General features: G+C 31.5%; 1 long non-coding RNA gene across 2 annotated transcripts; it reads left to right on the forward strand.

Annotated features, from left to right (window-relative positions):
* Positions 1-728: 728 nt before the first annotated feature.
* On the forward strand, positions 729-8,937 carry LOC127876431 (uncharacterized). 2 transcript variants are annotated; one of them, XR_008047852.1, is made up of 3 exons: positions 729-1,063; positions 3,331-3,699; positions 8,690-8,937. It is a non-coding gene; the product is annotated as an uncharacterized LOC127876431 (long non-coding RNA). The 2 variants fall into 2 exon arrangements; XR_008047851.1 differs by lacking the exon at positions 8,690-8,937 and adding an exon at positions 3,973-4,206 and having other exon boundaries at positions 730-1,063.
* The last annotated feature ends 8,696 nt before the right edge of the window (positions 8,938-17,633 follow it).

Here is a 17,633-nt window from a genome sequence, read left to right on the forward strand (position 1 = left end):
GAAATGTTTGAATTGAAACAATTTTTGGCTTAAAGAAGTCACGTGCAAAGTGGGGTAAATAAAATATGTTGTAATTTTCTTATGCAAAATAATATCACACTGAAAATGTGGGACTATATAATATACAATTAGCACTCTTTAAAAATATAAGTTATGATATATTGCAATGGACCCTTTTTTAAGCTTTGGTCACTCAAAATATGCAAGGTTTTTGCGGAAAATCAAAATGACTGAATGCAAATACCTGAAAAACAGGACAAATTAAAACTTGGATAATTTCATTATTAAAAGGAATATCAAAATGAAAATAAGAGCAGGCTTAAAACTCAGTCTGCAATTGAAAATGATACCATTGATGATATGATCCATAGAACACGTTCTCAGTTTTAGTCGTTAAAACTATGAAGAGTTTTGATTTAAACAAGTATTGGCTTAAAGCAAGCACCGACAAAATGGGGAAAATTTAATTTGGTGTCAATTTCTTATTCAAAGGCATATCACAATGAAAATATGTGACTAAATAAATTACAATTAGCACTTTAAAAAAAATATAAGTTATGATATGATGCAATTACCCTTTTTTTAGCTTTGGTCACTGGAAATATGCATGTTTTTTTTTATGAAAAACCAAAATGGCTGAAAGCAAGTATGTGAAAAATAGGTTAAAATTAAAACTTGCACAACTTCATTATTTAATGGAATTGACCTTATCGCGATGACGTCACAAAAGGGGCAGTCCCTTAGCGACGGTGAAAACAATGCCCTAGATACGGTCGATTTACTACGCTGATTGAGCACCTCTGCTGATATTTCGTCAATTGCATTCCTATTTGGAAGTCGATAGGTAATTAAATGTCCTGTAATTGGTGTTTAAAATGTCTTTTGACTATTATGAAGGGTTAGATTGCACTTAGAAAGCCCGATATGATCAGAAAATAAAACTAATTGGACTTAATGAATGTCCGTACAAATTGCAAGCTGGATGTTGGAAAAATGACCCGACCAAGTGGGCGACGATCGAGTACGGCGACATTCATGATTAACTTTCTCACTGAGACACCGGGTAAATTCGTTTATTCTGTAATAATGGGAGTATCCTTGTAGATGTTGATGTAATGAGTATTGTCCTTCTTTTCAGGGTTCATTCATCTTCGAACATTATAATTATATTTCTACTATGTCAATTTATCATGCTAATGTGAAGCTGTAAAATACGTAGGGACATCTGGTACATGACTTACTGAAAGCCTTAGTTGTGTTCATTGTAATGAGTACGAGTGACAAATATTAAAATTAACACACATATATCTGTATAAATATTTGTTTTTCAAACATTATTAACCCCCGTTGCTGTCAAACGTAATTTCTTTTTTATGATGTCGATCGTTTATTGTCGTAACATTAAATCTTAATACGGAATGACGTCTTTTTAATTAACTGATACACGCTAAATACATTACTTTTTATGTACGTAAATTTTATAATTATTAAATACTTTAATAAATTAATCGGGCTTGTATCTTTACGGTGTAAATTTCAAATTGGACATGATTTTATATTTGACCATATGTCACATATCTTATTTAAGCAACTGTTAAGTACATCGGCGTTAATTATTCATCCAAATGACTGCTCAATACTACCAGAAAGAGGAGACATGGTGGCATCTATCGTGTTAAATGACACTGTCTGGACCACCCAGTGTGGTTTATGACACCTTCTTGTCAGTTAAGTTTGGACAATATTTGATCAATACGAGATAATCGGATTATGCAAAACAAAGGGGCAATTAAACACCAGAATACAAAAGCTTACACGATTTTAAGACTGATGCAAACAATCAAATGAAAAATATTGCATTTAATTTAATTAAATGTTTATTTAAGGTGTCAACGTGTTTTATAAAGCAACTGTATATTCAATTATTTCGGCATTAAAAATTTGGCTTAAATGACTGCTCAGTATCATAAGAGATGACATAGAGGTATCATAAATTGTGTTTAATGACCACATGTGGTTTATGCAGAGCCCCAAGTATAGGTCCCCAGCTGGCTTTATGACACCGTGTTTTCTTTGTCTGGACAGTATCCGATCATAACGAGACATTTGAGTCCAAATGTAGTTTACATGCAGATTTGTTCATACGACACAATGACACAATTTTATTCAACAGTGAAAAATGCCTATAATGTAGTATTCATGCAGATTTGTTCATACGACACAATGACACAATTTTATTCAACAATGAAAAATGCCTATAATATCACTAATGATTCCAAATTTTAAGGGAAGAAAGATATAGTGAATCGAAAACCATCAAACACGTGTTTTTAAGTACATAAGTATCGTATCCTTTTGATAAAAACAAGTTAATTAAATTGAAAAGTTTAATATTAACATTTGGTTTAACATATTTTAATTTGCGGACACGCTTCAAAACATCTCCGTAAAATGATGGATGGGAGATTCCATTATTTAAATGCCATTTTAAAGAAACATTATATTTTGAAATTAAATCACCATACTTAGAGTAAAATCTAGCAAATTTATTTCTTAGGTTATGATACAAAAAGCCTTGTTTTAGCAATTTTTAGTTAATATTAGATTACGATCATTAAAATCTTTAATACACGAACATGCTCTGGCATAACGTACCAACTGCGAAATGTAAATACCATAGGAAGGTCCTTTAGGGATGTTGCCATCTAGAAACGGAAAATTCACAATTTCAAAGTTAAAATCGTCCCGTTTGTCGTATAAACTAGTTTTGATCAAATTATTATTAATAGTTAAATGTAAGTCTAAATACGCAGCGTCTGTATTGGATATACACGATCTATTTAAGACTAGTTCTTTTGGGTAGATTTTGTGAATATATTGTTCAAATAATGGATTATCTAAATTAAGTATGTCATCAATGTACCTACTAGTAAGGTTAAAACAATTAATCAAATCTACTTGCTTAGTTTTAGATAATTCTAACATAAATTCGCTTTCATAACAATATAAAAAAAGGTCAGCTATAAGTGGCGCACAATTAGTACCCATAGGAACGCCAATAATTTGTTTAAATATTTTACCATTAAATTCAACAAACAAGTTATTCAAAAGAAAAGTAAGTGCCGCACAAAAGTTAAGACCAGTCCAAATGATGTAATTATCTAATATCTGATTAGTAAAAAAAGCTGTTTTAGTGTTTAAAGCTAGATACAAACAATTATGACAATAGATAAGGGGGTGTATGTAACTGCTCTTAAAAGACTGTATTCAAGTAAAGGACTTCATTCGTTGGATTTGTCATTCGAAGAGGTACGTCAACTTTCCATCAAGGTACCAGGCAAAAAAGAGTTCAGGAACCCCACACTTTGGATGCCACCATATTCAGCTGTGCAATCCCTTATCAGACTTATATACTGTCAGCTTGAATATATGTTGACTGCATGGACTCACAATGCAGAATTACCAGACTTCCTTGGAAAGGGGTGCCTAACAAAGGACGCTTTCACGGGTAATATCAGTTGTGACTTTGGAAAAGAAAGTTACATCGACAAAATAGATGATCTTCTTCAGATAGATGAAGATCTTCTATCACAAAAAAGGAAGAGGTAAGAAGAAGGCGAAGTCCAAAAGAAATCTAGACAACTGTACGCCACAGAAGGAAGTCTGCGTAAAGCGCAAGTCACAGAGACCTACCCCAAGGTATGCATGTCGTATTTTTACAGTTTAGCAATGGCATTATATAGTATAATAGCTTATGTAATCTTAAAGCAAATTTACATAATTAACAGATCTTAATTAAGTTCTACCTTAAGTCATGATAGCAGTTTGTGTGACAGTATTCTTTCTTTTTAAATAAAAGGTTTATTTATTCTGTACCATTTTTAACAAATTCTATTTTACTTTTGCCTACATAAAATTAGTGTGCATGTATTCAATTTAGAACATTATATTAAATCAAAGCATGTATTTTAGGAAAATGAAGAGATCGCAATGTGTGAAGGCACTACAGCTCCAACCTGAAACAGAATCATAAAGGAACCCCAAAAAGTCTGGAAGCCAGAAAGGGAAAGGGACTTCATACGTCCCATCCCGATATCCATGACGTCAGAGGGGGAAAGGGACATCACACGTCCCATTCCAAGAACCAGGACACCTGAGAGGGAAAGGGACACCATATGTCCCATCCCAACAGTAAGGAAAGTCAGCATACATGAACCAAGAGAGTCTGAACAAATTAGATCCTACGCAGATGTTTGCAGATCCATAAGTGTCAGGGAACGTCATTCGGAAACGTCTGTTACAACGTACTTGGATTTTAATAGGAGCTATCAATAGTAGAGACATTATGCAAAACGGAGTGACGAGTTTGACAATATGTGACCACTTTTAGTATACATTTAAAAAGACAATAATATAATTATGAATGTTACTCTGTCGGATGAAATGATTGCTAATTTCGTTTTTCAAGACACGTGTAGACACACCGCGAACTTTCAGTGTAAATAAATGTTTTTCTGTTTGATGAACTGAAATTTTAAGAAGATGTGAATCGTGTTTAGTATTAAGAAACATCTGGATATTACAAAGTGTGATATACTGTACTTTGAAGGATACGTAAGTGTTGTATAGTATGAAGAAAGTACAGATATTACAAAACTGTGATAAACTGTACTTTAAAGGATACATAAATGGTGTATAGTGTTAAGAAAGCATGGATATTACAAAATGTAATAAACAGTATTTTTCATTAAAGGGTACATAAATGGAGAAAAAAAGCATGGATATACCAAAAATGTGATATACTGTACTTTGAAGGATACATGAATGGCGTAAAGTATTACGAAAGCATGGATATTACAAAAATGTGATAAACTGTACGTTGAAGGATACATGGATGGTGTAAATATTATAAAGTTTAATAAGAAACAATTGATACTACAAATATTTGATACACTGTTCTTTGATGGATACATCGGAGGCAGAATGTTTCATTAGTATTAAGAAACTAAAAATATTATGAAAATGTGTTTTTAACAGACTGGGTTCAATCACTAAATATATCCCGATCGGGCTATAGTAGTATTTCTTTTAAATGTACATTTTTGTTAGTTTAGTTTTCAATAATGATTTCACTCAACAACTATTTTACCATAAAGCTAACACCATCTGATCAGTTTGAAAATAAAAGGGCACTTTAAAGGGGAGAAAAAGAATCTGCCCCATGTCGGATTCGAATCCATGTGGCATCAGGTATTGACTGACAATGAACGTTAAGCTAACTTACGCGTTAGAACACGTTTCTATCAATATTTCACAAAAATAAAATAATGGTTATAATAGTCTTATTGTTACAAGATCTGGATTGATAATCTAGAGGTAAATGTATTGATCGAAATTGGGCAAAATCTTGAACTAAATGTATTTAAAAGTACGACACAAGTAGTGTATAAGCTGCAAGCAGATCAAGAAAATAATTTTTATAAAAAAAGTTTGCGTATTCCGTCAGGTTCTGATTTTGAAATTATTGTAGTGAATAAACAATAATTTAACAGTGAATCATAAAATTAGACACCAATGGAATGTGCAAACTTCATTTTTTCCAATTAAGATAAATATTTCTTTACCCATTCAACTTTTGAGATAAATTAAAATAAATGATTGCACCCCAGCCTGTTTAAACTATTACTCTTATATTAAAAAAGGTGTATTTTCTCAAACGGTCATTGCTATGAATATAAGACCGGTTATATTTACCATTTTTATACTTTTTCTTTACATGTATCATTTAACAGAAGCGAATAGTAACATTATATACTGTGAACTCATTACAATACAATATTGAGTAAGGAGATTATTCATATCTATGTCTATTAATATCTATGTTTTCAGAAAAATAAATTTATATTTATGTTTTCAGTAAAAATATAAATATAAACTGGCTCCTTTTAAAGTCTCGTTATCAATTAATTAATACTGTTATTGTTCAGTCAGATTCAAATGTTATGCTTTATTCATAAATACATTTGCATACAATTATCATAATCTACAACTGCAAATATATGTATTCAGTTAATGATTATTAATTCATATGTAGCTAAATTGTATTTTACAAAATAAAAAGAATTATGACCTGATTACTTTCTTAAATATATATAGTGAATAATTCAACAATTTGTGCAAGAAGATTATCCTTTAATGTGTAATTTGTTTTGTTCTCATCTGATTATTTGCAAATTGATAATATCATCATCTCAGAAAATTAAAACACTGGAGCACATTTCATCTTTCTTATCAATTGTAATCATCCCACAGTTCTGGCTGGTGGCAAGCAGATATCAAATTACCCTGCTCCCCAGTGTTTAATTGTCAAGCAATTAATTATGGATTTCACCCTTCATGATAAGGTGTTTGGTGAAAATTCTGCCTTACCCTTGTCCTATAACTGGAGATAATCGGTTTTTGATGAAGAAAGGGGCATTCAAATGCCTAACATGCGGAAACAAAGTGTTGAAATTGGTGTGAATTAAATAAAAACAATAACATTTATCATGAGAATTTATTTAATACGTAACAAGGTAATAAGGTAACAAATATAGAGATTCAAATCAGCTATACTATATGATGAATATATTTAAAATTTATTGGTTGTTTGTTTTCATCCTTATTTGTGTTCGTTCATTAAATTAAATTTATTATGAAAGAATTTCTATTTCTGGGTATTTTTATTATAAAAAATAGTCGCGAAGATGTGCTTTAACTTAAGAAAATTGCGAGCAGTGTTAAATATTTCAATGCAAATAAAATGGCGACAGCGCTTTTGTTTTCACCGTCGTCAAGGGGCATGTAACTCTAACTGACGCAAGTGCCCGGATGTTGCGATAAGGTCAATATCACGCTGAAAATATGGGCAGACATAAAACCCAATCAGTACTTTAAAATGAAACCATATATGATGTGATCCGTAGTTTATATTCGAGGTTTTATTCGCTAAAACTATGAGGAGTTTAAATAGAAAATCAAATTCATCGGCAAAATGGGGTAAATAAAATCTGGTGTAATTGTATTATCTAATAGAATATCAATATAAAAAGGTGTGAATTCATTAAACCGAATCAGTACTTTAATACAAAAATCAAATTTAATAATATCCAGGTCATATTTTCTTAGTTAAATGTGTCACAAGTTTACTGCAATTGGAGCAAAACGTGTGTTTACCGAGAATAGCGTAAAAATGCAGTAATATTTGTAACGATTCTTACCGTAACCTCCAATGATGTCCCCTGTTTACTGAACTGGTCTGGTGAAAACATTATCCAGCAATTTAAAAATAACATATTCAGTCAATGTCAACAAAGAACTCGCTCTTAATTCGCTCTTTAGTTTGTAGCTTTTACCCGCTTCGCAAACAAAATGGCGTCATCTATATTTTTCTTCAAGTCTCGCGAAATCCTGTAACGGGTGAGAACTCGGCACGCTTTATTATATAAATTGGGCGACTTTCCAGTCTCTGTTATCTACGTCTCTGCAAAATGACATAACTATGAAAATAAATACGTAGAATTACATTATTTCACGCATACCATTATACAACCATTCGTTTTCTTTTCCGACTTGATACATTTACAGCTTTCCATTTAATATTTTACAGACACAACATTCGTCCAGAATTCGCGCGAATCCATTAAATCCGATGCCACATTTAAACCGTTAGCTCTACTCGTAACGTTAATTTCTGGCTCAAAGTAAATCATTTTAACTTCAATTAACACATCTCTATTGCTTTCAAACTCTACTTCATCAAATCCATAGAAAGGCAGGTCAGAATCCATGTCATAAATCAGAAAACATTCATCGTACTCCGCCATTTTTTACACATTTTCAAAGAATAAAAGTGCTTTATGCCCCACTTCCTGCTGAGAATATGTTTTAATTTCTATTTATAATTAACCGATGAAATTTTACATATCCTTAAACCAGGGCCTTATGAATTCAGTTATGTAAACATTTGACCTCTCACAGAACAGTAAACAAAGGAAATAGAAATTAGGTGTGAGGTCACTATCAACAAGAACAGAATTGTTTTACGAACGAAATTTGTTATAGTTTCTTAGAAGGTTTATTCACGTAAAACGGTCTTAGAAAAATTCACTTAAAACGGTGTAAGCAATATTCTTGGACGAAAACGTTAGAAAAACGTTTCCAAAAAAAAAATTGTAAGAATTACCATATACTAAATTAAATAGATATATCGTCTGATTTTTTATCAGGTAAGGCTTCATAATGGTCAACCGATCGATGTGGGTTTTCGAAATGTCGTATATACCTTAAGCATAGGTGCGTTGCACCTATGCTTAAAACACAGGATACACACAGCATTATATATATAATATTTTTTCATAACAATGATCCAGCAAATAATAATTCTTCACAGATCGATCACCATGTCTGTAATGATTTGTACAATCTTGCTTATGTAATCTTAAAGCAAATTTACATAATTAACAGATCTTAATTAAGTTCTACCTTAAGTCATGATAGCAGTTTGTGTGACAGTATTCTTTCTTTTTAAATAAAAGGTTTATTTATTCTGTACCATTTTTAACAAATTCTATTTTACTTTTGCCTACATAAAATTAGTGTACATGTATTCAATTTAGAACATTATATTAAATCAAAGCATGTATTTTAGGAAAATGAAGAGATCGCAATGTGTGAAGGCACTACAGCTCCAACCTGAAACAGAATCATAAAGGAACCCCAAAAAGTCTGGAAGCCAGAAAGGGAAAGGGACTTCATACGTCCCATCCCGATATCCATGACGTCAGAGAGGGAAAGGGACATCACACGTCCCATTCCAAGAACCAGGACACCTGAGAGGGAAAGGGACACCATATGTCCCATCCCAACAGTAAGGAAAGTCAGCATACATGAACCAAGAGAGTCTGAACAAATTAGATCCTACGCAGATGTTTGCAGATCCATAAGTGTCAGGGAACGTCATTCGGAAACGTCTGTTACAACGTACTTGGATTTTAATAGGAGCTATCAATAGTAGAGACATTATGCAAAACGGAGTGACGAGTTTGACAATATGTGACCACTTTTAGTATACATTTAAAAAGACAATAATATAATTATGAATGTTACTCTGTCGGATGAAATGATTGCTAATTTCGTTTTTCAAGACACGTGTAGACACACCGCGAACTTTCAGTGTAAATAAATGTTTTTCTGTTTGATGAACTGAAATTTTAAGAAGATGTGAATCGTGTTTAGTATTAAGAAACATCTGGATATTACAAAGTGTGATATACTGTACTTTGAAGGATACGTAAGTGTTGTATAGTATGAAGAAAGTACAGATATTACAAAACTGTGATAAACTGTACTTTAAAGGATACATAAATGGTGTATAGTGTTAAGAAAGCATGGATATTACAAAATGTAATAAACAGTATTTTTCATTAAAGGGTACATAAATGGAGAAAAAAAGCATGGATATACCAAAAATGTGATATACTGTACTTTGAAGGATACATGAATGGCGTAAAGTATTACGAAAGCATGGATATTACAAAAATGTGATAAACTGTACGTTGAAGGATACATGGATGGTGTAAATATTATAAAGTTTAATAAGAAACAATGGATACTACAAATATTTAATACACTGTTCTTTGATGGATACATCGGAGGCAGAATGTTTCATTAGTATTAAGAAACTAAAAATATTATGAAAATGTGTTTTTAACAGACTGGGTTCAATCACTAAATATATCCCGATCGGGCTATAGTAGTATTTCTTTTAAATGTACATTTTTGTTAGTTTAGTTTTCAATAATGATTTCACTCAACAACTATTTTACCATAAAGCTAACACCATCTGATCAGTTTGAAAATAAAAGGGCACTTTAAAGGGGAGAAAAAGAATCTGCCCCATGTCGGATTCGAATCCATGTGGCATCAGGTATTGACTGACAATGAACGTTAAGCTAACTTACGCGTTAGAACACGTTTCTATCAATATTTCACAAAAATAAAATAATGGCTATAATAGTCTTATTGTTACAAGATCTGGATTGATAATCTAGAGGTAAATGTATTGATCGAAATTGGGTAAAATCTTGAACTAAATGTATTTAAAAGTACGACACAAGTAGTGTATAAGCTGCAAGCAGATCAAGAAAATAATTTTTATAAAAAAAGTTTGCGTATTCCGTCAGGTTCTGATTTTGAAATTATTGTAGTGAATAAACAATAATTTAACAGTGAATCATAAAATTAGACACCAATGGAATGTGCAAACTTCATTTTTTCCAATTAAGATAAATATTTCTTTACCCATTCAACTTTTGAGATAAATTAAAATAAATGATTGCACCCCAGCCTGTTTAAACTATTACTCTTATATTAAAAAAGGTGTATTTTCTCAAACGGTCATTGCTATGAATATAAGACCGGTTATATTTACCATTTTTATACTTTTTCTTTACATGTATCATTTAACAGAAGCGAATAGTAACATTATATACTGTGAACTCATTACAATACAATATTGAGTAAGGAGATTATTCATATCTATGTCTATTCATATCTATGTTTTCAGAAAAATAAATTTATATTTATGTTTTCAGTAAAAATATAAATATAAACTGGCTCCTTTTAAAGTCTCGTTATCAATTAATTAATACTGTTATTGTTCAGTCAGATTCAAATGTTATGCTTTATTCATAAATACATTTGCATACAATTATCATAATCTACAACTGCAAATATATGTATTCAGTTAATGATTATTAATTCATATGTAGCTAAATTGTATTTTACAAAATAAAAAGAATTATGACCTGATTACTTTCTTAAATATATATAGTGAATAATTCAACAATTTGTGCAAGAAGATTATCCTTTAATGTGTAATTTGTTTTGTTCTCATCTGATTATTTGCAAATTGATAATATCATCATCTCAGAAAATTAAAACACTGGAGCACATTTCATCTTTCTTATCAATTGTAATCATCCCACAGTTCTGGCTGGTGGCAAGCAGATATCAAATTACCCTGCTCCCCAGTGTTTAATTGTCAAGCAATTAATTATGGATTTCACCCTTCATGATAAGGTGTTTGGTGAAAATTCTGCCTTACCCTTGTCCTATAACTGGAGATAATCGGTTTTTGATGAAGAAAGGGGCATTCAAATGCCTAACATGCGGAAACAAAGTGTTGAAATTGGTGTGAATTAAATAAAAACAATAACATTTATCATGAGAATTTATTTAATACGTAACAAGGTAATAAGGTAACAAATATAGAGATTCAAATCAGCTATACTATATGATGAATATATTTAAAATTTATTGGTTGTTTGTTTTCATCCTTATTTGTGTTCGTTCATTAAATTAAATTTATTATGAAAGAATTTCTATTTCTGGGTATTTTTATTATAAAAAATAGTCGCGAAGATGTGCTTTAACTTAAGAAAATTGCGAGCAGTGTTAAATATTTCAATGCAAATAAAATGGCGACAGCGCTTTTGTTTTCACCGTCGTCAAGGGGCATGTAACTCTAACTGACGCAAGTGCCCGGATGTTGCGATAAGGTCAATATCACGCTGAAAATATGGGCAGACATAAAACCCAATCAGTACTTTAAAATGAAACCATATATGATGTGATCCGTAGTTTATATTCGAGGTTTTATTCGCTAAAACTATGAGGAGTTTAAATAGAAAATCAAATTCATCGGCAAAATGGGGTAAATAAAATCTGGTGTAATTGTATTATCTAATAGAATATCAATATAAAAAGGTGTGAATTCATTAAACCGAATCAGTACTTTAATACAAAAATCAAATTAAATAATATCCAGGTCATATTTTCTTAGTTAAATGTGTCACAAGTTTACTGCAATTGGAGCAAAACGTGTGTTTACCGAGAATAGCGTAAAAATGCAGTAATATTTGTAACGATTCTTACCGTAACCTCCAATGATGTCCCCTGTTTACTGAACTGGTCTGGTGAAAACATTATCCAGCAATTTAAAAATAACATATTCAGTCAATGTCAACAAAGAACTCGCTCTTAATTCGCTCTTTAGTTTGTAGCTTTTACCCGCTTCGCAAACAAAATGGCGTCATCTATATTTTTCTTCAAGTCTCGCGAAATCCTGTAACGGGTGAGAACTCGGCACGCTTTATTATATAAATTGGGCGACTTTCCAGTCTCTGTTATCTACGTCTCTGCAAAATGACATAACTATGAAAATAAATACGTAGAATTACATTATTTCACGCATACCATTATACAACCATTCGTTTTCTTTTCCGACTTGATACATTTACAGCTTTCCATTTAATATTTTACAGACACAACATTCGTCCAGAATTCGCGCGAATCCATTAAATCCGATGCCACATTTAAACCGTTAGCTCTACTCGTAACGTTAATTTCTGGCTCAAAGTAAATCATTTTAACTTCAATTAACACATCTCTATTGCTTTCAAACTCTACTTCATCAAATCCATAGAAAGGCAGGTCAGAATCCATGTCATAAATCAGAAAACATTCATCGTACTCCGCCATTTTTTACACATTTTCAAAGAATAAAAGTGCTTTATGCCCCACTTCCTGCTGAGAATATGTTTTAATTTCTATTTATAATTAACCGATGAAATTTTACATATCCTTAAACCAGGGCCTTATGAATTCAGTTATGTAAACATTTGACCTCTCACAGAACAGTAAACAAAGGAAATAGAAATTAGGTGTGAGGTCACTATCAACAAGAACAGAATTGTTTTACGAACGAAATTTGTTATAGTTTCTTAGAAGGTTTATTCACGTAAAACGGTCTTAGAAAAATTCACTTAAAACGGTGTAAGCAATATTCTTGGACGAAAACGTTAGAAAAACGTTTCCAAAAAAAAAATTGTAAGAATTACCATATACTAAATTAAATAGATATATCGTCTGATTTTTTATCAGGTAAGGCTTCATAATGGTCAACCGATCGATGTGGGTTTTCGAAATGTCGTATATACCTTAAGCATAGGTGCGTTGCACCTATGCTTAAAACACAGGATACACACAGCATTATATATATAATAATTTTTCATAACAATGATCCAGCAAATAATAATTCTTCACAGATCGATCACCATGTCTGTAATGATTTGTACAATCTTGCTTATGTAATCTTAAAGCAAATTTACATAATTAACAGATCTTAATTAAGTTCTACCTTAAGTCATGATAGCAGTTTGTGTGACAGTATTCTTTCTTTTTAAATAAAAGGTTTATTTATTCTGTACCATTTTTAACAAATTCTATTTTACTTTTGCCTACATAAAATTAGTGTACATGTATTCAATTTAGAACATTATATTAAATCAAAGCATGTATTTTAGGAAAATGAAGAGATCGCAATGTGTGAAGGCACTACAGCTCCAACCTGAAACAGAATCATAAAGGAACCCAAAAAAGTCTGGAAGCCAGAAAGGGAAAGGGACTTCATACGTCCCATCCCGATATCCATGACGTCAGAGAGGGAAAGGGACATCACACGTCCCATTCCAAGAACCAGGACACCTGAGAGGGAAAGGGACACCATATGTCCCATCCCAACAGTAAGGAAAGTCAGCATACATGAACCAAGAGAGTCTGAACAAATTAGATCCTACGCAGATGTTTGCAGATCCATAAGTGTCAGGGAACGTCATTCGGAAACGTCTGTTACAACGTACTTGGATTTTAATAGGAGCTATCAATAGTAGAGACATTATGCAAAACGGAGTGACGAGTTTGACAATATGTGACCACTTTTAGTATACATTTAAAAAGACAATAATATAATTATGAATGTTACTCTGTCGGATGAAATGATTGCTAATTTCGTTTTTCAAGACACGTGTAGACACACCGCGAACTTTCAGTGTAAATAAATGTTTTTCTGTTTGATGAACTGAAATTTTAAGAAGATGTGAATCGTGTTTAGTATTAAGAAACATCTGGATATTACAAAGTGTGATATACTGTACTTTGAAGGATACGTAAGTGTTGTATAGTATGAAGAAAGTACAGATATTACAAAACTGTGATAAACTGTACTTTAAAGGATACATAAATGGTGTATAGTGTTAAGAAAGCATGGATATTACAAAATGTAATAAACAGTATTTTTCATTAAAGGGTACATAAATGGAGAAAAAAAGCATGGATATACCAAAAATGTGATATACTGTACTTTGAAGGATACATGAATGGCGTAAAGTATTACGAAAGCATGGATATTACAAAAATGTGATAAACTGTACGTTGAAGGATACATGGATGGTGTAAATATTATAAAGTTTAATAAGAAACAATGGATACTACAAATATTTGATACACTGTTCTTTGATGGATACATCGGAGGCAGAATGTTTCATTAGTATTAAGAAACTAAAAATATTATGAAAATGTGTTTTTAACAGACTGGGTTCAATCACTAAATATATCCCGATCGGGCTATAGTAGTATTTCTTTTAAATGTACATTTTTGTTAGTTTAGTTTTCAATAATGATTTCACTCAACAACTATTTTACCATAAAGCTAACACCATCTGATCAGTTTGAAAATAAAAGGGCACTTTAAAGGGGAGAAAAAGAATCTGCCCCATGTCGGATTCGAATCCATGTGGCATCAGGTATTGACTGACAATGAACGTTAAGCTAACTTACGCGTTAGAACACGTTTCTATCAATATTTCACAAAAATAAAATAATGGCTATAATAGTCTTATTGTTACAAGATCTGGATTGATAATCTAGAGGTAAATGTATTGATCGAAATTGGGCAAAATCTTGAACTAAATGTATTTAAAAGTACGACACAAGTAGTGTATAAGCTGCAAGCAGATCAAGAAAATAATTTTTATAAAAAAAGTTTGCGTATTCCGTCAGGTTCTGATTTTGAAATTATTGTAGTGAATAAACAATAATTTAACAGTGAATCATAAAATTAGACACCAATGGAATGTGCAAACTTCATTTTTTCCAATTAAGATAAACATTTCTTTACCCATTCAACTTTTGAGATAAATTAAAATAAATGATTGCACCCCAGCCTGTTTAAACTATTACTCTTATATTAAAAAAGGTGTATTTTCTCAAACGGTCATTGCTATGAATATAAGACCGGTTATATTTACCATTTTTATACTTTTTCTTTACATGTATCATTTAACAGAAGCGAATAGTAACATTATATACTGTGAACTCATTACAATACAATATTGAGTAAGGAGATTATTCATATCTATGTCTATTCATATCTATGTTTTCAGAAAAATAAATTTATATTTATGTTTTCAGTAAAAATATAAATATAAACTGGCTCCTTTTAAAGTCTCGTTATCAATTAATTAATACTGTTATTGTTCAGTCAGATTCAAATGTTATGCTTTATTCATAAATACATTTGCATACAATTATCATAATCTACAACTGCAAATATATGTATTCAGTTAATGATTATTAATTCATATGTAGCTAAATTGTATTTTACAAAATAAAAAGAATTATGACCTGATTACTTTCTTAAATATATATAGTGAATAATTCAACAATTTGTGCAAGAAGATTATCCTTTAATGTGTAATTTGTTTCATTCTCATCTGATTATTTGCAAATTGATAATATCATCATCTCAGAAAATTAAAACACTGGAGCACATTTCATCTTTCTTATCAATTGTAATCATCCCACAGTTCTGGCTGGTGGCAAGCAGATATCAAATTACCCTGCTCCCCAGTGTTTAATTGTCAAGCAATTAATTATGGATTTCACCCTTCATGATAAGGTGTTTGGTGAAAATTCTGCCTTACCCTTGTCCTATAACTGGAGATAATCGGTTTGTGATGAAGAAAGGGGCATTCAAATGCCTAACATGCGGAAACAAAGTGTTGAAATTGGTGTGAATTAAATAAAAACAATAACATTTATCATGAGAATTTATTTAATACGTAACAAGGTAATAAGGTAACAAATATAGAGATTCAAATCAGCTATACTATATGATGCATATATTTAAAATTTATTGGTTGTTTGTTTTCATCCTTATTTGTGTTCGTTCATTAAATTAAATTTATTATGAAAGAATTTCTATTTCTGGGTATTTTTATTATAAAAAATAGTCGCGAAGATGTGCTTTAACTTAAGAAAATTGCGAGCAGTGTTAAATATTTAAATGCAAATAAAATGGCGACAGCGCTTTTGTTTTCACCGTCGTCAAGGGGCATGTAACTCTAACTGACGCAAGTGCCCGGATGTTGCGATAAGGTCAATATTACGCTGAAAATATGGGCAGACATAAAACCCAATCAGTACTTTAAAATGAAACCATATATGATGTGATCCGTAGTTTATATTCGAGGTTTTATTCGCTAAAACTATGAGGAGTTTAAATAGAAAATCAAATTCATCGGCAAAATGGGGGTAAATAAAATCTGGTGTAATTGTATTATCTAATAGAATATCAATATAAAAAGGTGTGAATTCATTAAACCGAATCAGTACTTTAATACAAAAATCAAATTTAATAATATCCAGGTCATATTTTCTTAGTTAAATGTGTCACAAGTTTACTGCAATTGGAGCAAAACGTGTGTTTACCGAGAATAGCGTAAAAATGCAGTAATATTTGTAACGATTCTTACCGTAACCTCCAATGATGTCCCCTGTTTACTGAACTGGTCTGGTGAAAACATTATCCAGCAATTTAAAAATAACATATTCAGTCAATGTCAACAAAGAACTCGCTCTTAATTCGCTCTTTAGTTTGTAGCTTTTACCCGCTTCGCAAACAAAATGGCGTCATCTATATTTTTCTTCAAGTCTCGCGAAATCCTGTAACGGGTGAGAACTCGGCACGCTTTATTATATAAATTGGGCGACTTTCCAGTCTCTGTTATCTACGTCTCTGCAAAATGACATAACTATGAAAATAAATACGTAGAATTACATTATTTCACGCATACCATTATACAACCATTCGTTTTCTTTTCCGACTTGATACATTTACAGCTTTCCATTTAATATTTTACAGACACAACATTCGTCCAGAATTCGCGCGAATCCATTAAATCCGATGCCACATTTAAACCTTTAGCTCTACTCGTAACGTTAATTTCTGGCTCAAAGTAAATCATTTTAACTTCAATTAACACATCTCTATTACTTTCAAACTCTACTTCATCAAATCCATAGAAAGGCAGGTCAGAATCCATGTCATAAATCAGAAAACATTCATCGTACTCCGCCATTTTTTACACATTTTCAAAGAATAAAAGTGCTTTATGCCCCACTTCCTGCTGAGAATATGTTTTAATTTCTATTTATAATTAACCGATGAAATGTTACATATTCTTAAACCAGGGCCTTATGAATTCAGTTATGTAAACATTTGACCTCTCACAGAACAGTAAACAAAGGAAATAGAAATTAGGTGTGAGGTCACTATCAACAAGAACAGAATTGTTTTACGAACGAAATTTGTTATAGTTTCTTAGAAGGTTTATTCACGTAAAACGGTCTTAGAAAAATTCACTTAAAACGGTGTAAGCAATATTCTTGGACGAAAACGTTAGAAAAACGTT

The sequence above is a fragment of the Dreissena polymorpha genome, chromosome 4 (genome assembly GCF_020536995.1).
Source record: "Dreissena polymorpha isolate Duluth1 chromosome 4, UMN_Dpol_1.0, whole genome shotgun sequence".
Taxonomy (NCBI): Eukaryota; Metazoa; Mollusca; class Bivalvia; order Myida; family Dreissenidae; genus Dreissena; species Dreissena polymorpha.